This window comes from Eubalaena glacialis, chromosome 1, assembly GCF_028564815.1.
Source record: "Eubalaena glacialis isolate mEubGla1 chromosome 1, mEubGla1.1.hap2.+ XY, whole genome shotgun sequence".
NCBI classification, from domain to species: domain Eukaryota; kingdom Metazoa; phylum Chordata; class Mammalia; order Artiodactyla; family Balaenidae; genus Eubalaena; species Eubalaena glacialis.
The window spans coordinates 106,386,798-106,393,024 of record NC_083716.1 but is presented as its reverse complement, the minus strand read 5'-3'; positions in this window follow the sequence as shown (position 1 = coordinate 106,393,024).

Here is a 6,227-nt window from a genome sequence, read left to right as displayed (position 1 = left end):
ATTGCATTCTGTGGGGCAGGAGTCTACCTGTCTTCAGCCATCCTGGCATTGGCCAGGGCCTTGGGGTCGCACCCATGGACAAACAACTAGAAAGGGTGGTGCTGAACAGTTGCTCAGGTCAGTAATTTTTTTTTGTGTGTGTGCTGTATTTTGGATTATAAAAGTGATATGCGCTCATTGTAAAAAACTCACGTTAAAGACCTCTCGCTCCTCTGGCATCCCCGCGGGGTTTGTTATGTGTCCTCCGCTGTCTGGGAATGTGGAGTGTACAGGGATAACATCCTTACTGTTTTCCTTTGGGACCAAGTTCAATATCAATCAATACCAATCAAGATCACCTGCATTGGTCTTCAGAGGTGTGCTCTAAAGTGAGAGGAGTTGGTGGTTTCAGTGACTTCTACGACATAAAAAAAGGTCTGGTCCCCACATTTTCCCTGAAAACAGGACGTCCTGATACTGAGTCTGAACGGGGAAGCCTTTTCTCTTTCCAGAGGAGGAAGCAACGAGTTCCAGCCGGAGGCGAGGACCAGATCACTATCAAGATCACGAGGGCTCCACAGTCAGGAGTAAAGGGTCTGTTCCCCACCCCCACACCCCGGGAGAGCGCTTCTCTTGCTAACGCCACCTCCCGGGAGAAGAGAGCCACCTGCTGCCTTTCAGGGACTAACCTCCCCCAATCCCTGCATGTCCTCTTCTCCCACCTGCCTGCCGAGTCCACCCGCAGATGCCCCCGCAGTGCAGACCTGACTGCAAGCCCAGGGGTCAGGGACATCCGCCCGCCCGGCAGCAGAGGCCAGTGCCCCTCGCAGGACCCGGCCTAGCACTCCCCCCCGCCCGACAGCTCCTGCCGCCCTTCCAGCCCGCTTCTGCCACGGTTTCAGGTTGCATCTGAGCATTTCCCCTTCCTATGAGAGGGAGAGGATCATTTTTCAGCTACACACTAGCAATTCCACCTTCCACCCTGTCATCCCTCCTGCTCCCAGGACACACAGGTCCTGGGTGACGCCAGCAGCCTGCGGCCCTCCCCTACTGCCTGGGTACCCTCTGCACCGCCCTCCCCCCCAGCAAGGACCCTGCCTTACTGACCGGGTCCACAGCCCACCTCGGAGCCGTCACACCTCCATTCTCACGGCTGGGCACCCTCTTGTCTGCTCTCCCCTTTTCCTCCTCCTAGTGGTAGCTGAATGTTTGTCCCTCCTGGAAGCCGTCCTTTCCTTGTGGCCCCATGGCCCATCAACTCCCCTTCATGTCCTAGAATGACCCATTCTTTCAAATATGTTAGACATAAACTGGATGATACTATAAATATTGTTCTGAAATGTGCTTTTTCCCTTCAACTTTTTTCTGGACCCCTTGTCCTAAGAGCTTCCCAGTACCCCAGGCCGAGCATGCACACGGTGTGCTGGATCCTTCCCCTGTTGATGGGCAGGTAGGTTGTTTCCCTTTTCACGATAACGGAGAATGTCATAAAGAATATTCCGGTGCACAGATCTTTGCACGGAAGTGGAAAAATAGTTAGGGATAGAAAACTCAGGGTAGAATGGCTGGGTCAGGTGGTATATTAAGTTTTGAAAAGTAATTCCAAAGGGCTTTTCAACTTCCACCAACAATGAATTGGCCTTCGTTACTCGTTTGAGGCCGGTTGGGACCGGGCGCTGGCGCATCCTTTTTGGAGCGCTATTGGGCAGCAGCTCCCAGCGGCCAAGCTTCCCAGCGCTTTTCCCAGAGCTTCTTCCTCCCCCTCCCACTCATCGGATGCTCAGGCTTCCAAGGTCCAGAACGGCTTTGGGGGGCAGGGCGACATCTGAGATGCGGATTAGAACAGGAACCCAAAGCTTTGAGTACTTAATGAAAAAACCCTTTGTTTTGCTAATTGACCTGCTGGGGTTTTGACATGCTTTTGGGTTTGGTTTTGTCATTTCTGTGGCTTTGGAAGTGGCAGGTGTCCAGCGAGAATGCGCATGTGAATCCGCTGGTGGGTGAGAGGGTGTGGCCGGTGAGGAACCTGGGGGGGCGGTAACAATGGCTTTAGGCCAAAGTAGTTGATTTCAGGTCTTATTTCCCTTCCTTCACAAATCCACCCATTAATCAAGACGTTCATTCATAAAATAATTACCGAGTGCTTTCCCTACACCAGGCGCTGGGCTGGGCTTGGGATACAGCCCAGCTTGGGATTAAACAAATACAGGTATGTGTGCGGGGTGCGGTGGGGCGTAACAATGGGGGGATGGAGCGTTCCAAGCAGAGACCCCCAAGTAGGAAGGACCACAGTGTGGGGAGAGGAATGAGACTTGAGGGTAGGCAGGCCCTGGATCCCACGGGTTTTGAAATGGACCCCAAGAGCAACGGGAGACCCCCGAATAACTTTAAGCAAGAGCAGAATAACAGGGTTTGATTTGTGATATTAAAGGACGTGAGGATCCAGGTGACCCCAGGCGTGGCATCGACCTTGGGCAGCAGACTCACTGGGTTTCCTTTCCTCCCAATAATTCTAATTCCCCCCTTGCTCCTGGCATGGGGCTGGGATCAGATGACAGTGGCCTTGGAATTGGGCAAGTGCTGGGAGAGGCGGCAGCCCCTGGTGGCCAACCCACAGCAACGTCGGGCCCAAGGGCTGGGAGCGCCATTAGTCCTTGCAGAGGGAGGAGGAGAGCAGCTGGAAAGGCAGGCTAGAGGGCCTGGGCCCCCAGGCTCCCTCTCACACCCTCTCCTCCTCAGCGCCACTCCACAGGGCCCGCCCAAAGGTTAAGAAAGAAGGTAGAGGCTTTCCAAATTCACTAGGCTAGAGTTTTCAAAATGCAGTGGCCGAACGCATAACCCACCTGGCACCAGGAACGGAGCTAATTCCCTGCGTCCATCACCTCCTTCGATGCTCCTCGCTGCCCTGTGAGGGAGTGGAAGGCCCACCGTCCAGGGGAGGAAGCTGCCCATCGGAGAGGCTGAGCTGCCCCAGGTCTACTCATCCTTTTCTAGCCTCTCAGAGGCTTGGAATGAAAAAGCCAGGTGTCTGACCCCAGAATACCTGCAGGTCCTTCGGGCCCCTCACGTCCCTCTCAGCTGGGCCGCCTGTACTCACTGTCCTGGGATCAGCCCACCAGGCCCCTCAGCATGCTGGAGGGCCTGGGGACCTTGTCACCCCACAGCCCTCAGGTCATGGGTCCCTTCCTTGCTGGAAGGCCAGCATCTGCTCTGACACACCTGTGCCCGCCCTCACAACCACCCTGGGGCCCAGCCTGGCACACGGCAGACGCAGGAGGGGTGTACAGTGAGAGTCTGGGGGTCACTGGCAGAGACCCTAGTGTTCTTCAGAGTGGCCCAGTGGAAACTGGGCCCCCCATTTCCAAGCCCCAGCCAGGCTGTCCTAGATTCTACGAAGGCCAAAGTAAAGGCAAATTGCACTTTTCTGGAGGGCAGGGGCAGGTGTAGTGGTTCCATGCATGACCTCTGGGCCCAAATCCCGGCCACATGCCGACTCTGTGAGCTTGGACAGGCTACTCAGCCTCTCTCTGCCCCAGTTTCCCCATCAGTAAATGGAGACATTGGCACCTGCCTGTAGGGCTGTGTGGATGAACTCGAGTGAACACGAGCAGCGTGCTTAGGACAGAGCCTGGCAAACACACAGACATGAGTTAGTCTTGTCCTGCCCTCAGGAGACTCGGCGCTTGGCCGAGGGATTATAACAGCCTGCCATTGTAACAGCCCAGGCCGTGCCCCCAAGGGGACCGAGCGGCCACACATGCTCACACCCACCGTTCTGAAGCTGTGGAGGCTCCAGGGCTAAGTTCCCACTGTAAGCCTCTGGCAGCTTCTGATTCCTAATTGGGAAAAGACTGGGGAAAACACTGTGAAATTAAAGCCAGATATTCTGCTCCTGTCCTGAAAGTTTGCACTCAGGGGCGAAATCGTCCTGTTTGCAACTGTCAGTGGTTGTCCTCGCTGGGAGCAGATTTGCTTCTGAGCAGGCAAGCTTGGTGACCAGGGAGGAGAGCCCATAACCAGGTGAGGGAGGGATGCTTTCTGCCCTCAAGGGGCCCAGAGAGGGCTGGGCTGGATCCTGGGGGAGGACCTTCCTTCATAGCAGGGAGGCGGGACCAGATGGTGGGGCCGGGGGCAGGGGCCGGGGGGCAGGCCCAGCCCCAGGGCAGTGCCCCTCGGGCTCATGGGTGGGGCTGCACAGCCAGCCGTCTGCCAAGCAGGGGTGCTCCAGCCCAATTTGAAGCTTTTCTCTTCTGCATGGTAATTCCCTCCTGCCATTACCAGACTTTTCTGGAAAAGTTCGTTTCTGGTCCTAGCCATGTTTGGTGGAATCGTGGGGGGATCCAGGGAGGGCTGCACAGAGGAGGTGAGTCAGAGGCAGGGTTTTGAAGGATGAATAGGAGTTTGACAGGGAACCAGATGAGGGAAGTTATTCCAAATGCCCTCCCCAGTTTCCCCCATCACACACTAGCTGGGAAATTCACACAGACTTTGAAGAAACCCCGAAATTCCAGCAGGTCTAGGCCCCCTCCAACTCGGAGCAGAAGAATGGGGTAACCTCTGCCTTTTTGAGTCATCTGTGGGGTGGGGTTGGTTTCTGGCTCCCTTGGCCTCCCCTGGGCTTTACAAGCCTGGCAACGAATACAATTTCCAATCCCATCTCAGGCACTGCAGAGTCCATAGCGGGCTTATAGATTGCCTTTGTCAAAACGTGTGAATTCTCCTGGGGGTGGTGGTGGGGGAGGTGGTGGGTAGATTTAGTCAGTCTTCATCTTTGTTGAGTTTCGGCTCTTATTTGCCATTACCTGCAAAAATATATTTCTTGGGCTTAGTTCCCAGAGGACCAATTACTCCGTGAATTGTTAGGCTGTACAGGGGCCATTCCTCACTCGCCGGCCACTGGGCAAGGGTGGCTCAACACCCAGGTCACTGCAGGCACTCCTGTTGTGGCCATCTGTGGTGATGGCAGCCAGCGATGCCTCTGCATATGCAGAAAGTAGACACTTGGGGATTACTTGTGGGTGCACATTAACCATTTCTCCCATTTTATTTTTATTTATTCACTTTTGGCCGCACTGCCAGGCACGTAGGATCTTAGTTCCCTGACCAGGGTTCGAACCTGTGCCCCCTGCAGTGGAAGCACAGAGTCTTAACCACTGGACCGCCAGGGAAGTCCTTTCTCGTTTTAATATATGATGCAACAGAGCCAGCTGTGGCGGAGGAAAGGAGCCAAGATCGGCATTCAGAGCTTATCTGCCTGATAAGCCCCTGAGGGGGAAATAAATGCGAGCTCTGGTGCCCTTCTGCATTGAATCCTCTCCCGAAGTATGCATTGGGGTCTCAGGCCACCAGGACCCAGGTAAATCATCAAGACTGAGCCTGAGGCCCCAAAGCAGGTCAGTAACTTGGGTCACTTCTGTTGCTGTCACTCCTCCCTCAGAGCTTTCTTGGTCCCGTTGCTTCAAGGCCTCAAGGCTTCAAGGCCTGACTAGGAAAAGGGGCAAGGCTCTGACTAAGCAATTAATTCTGGGGAGATGCTAACGGCTGAAGCAGCCTAATCTGTACCCTTCCCCGCAGGATGCTTCCATCTTCGAGATTAGCGTAGGTCTTTATAGTTAAACCAGTGGTTCTCAATCAGAGCAGTTCTGGCCCCCACCCCTACCCCATTCCTGAGCACATTTGGCAATGTCTGGAGATGTTTTTCTGGTCGTCACAATGGGAGGGAGGACGGTTACTGACATCAGTGGACAGAGACCAGGGATGCTGCAAAACATCCTCCAGCGCACCGGCCTTCCTGAGCAAAGAACCATAGGCTCAAAGTGCCAACGGAGCCCACTTAGAAAGATTTGGATTCCAATCTGGCTGAAAGAGCTGCCTCTGTCCCTTCAGGGAAGGGTGAGCCTGGGAGGAGAAGGAGCTGGAAGGCGGGGCGGGGAAAGGGGATCTTTGCATCCCTGCATCCCATGCTCAATCAGCAGGTGATCAGGGACTCCCAATAGAACTTTCTGTGCCAGTGGCAATATTCCATCCCTGCGCTGTCTAACCCAACAGCCACTCACCTGTGGCTTTTGAGTACTTGAAATGTGTCTCTTTATGACTGAAGGAGGCATTTTTCTTTATTTTCAATTAATTTACAGTTAAACTTCAATGGCCACAGGTAGCTAGTGGCTACCATACAGGAAAGTGCATTTCTAGAGCCCTCAAAACTGCCCGCCCTGGGAGGGCATCACACCTGCTGGGGGTATGCTTCA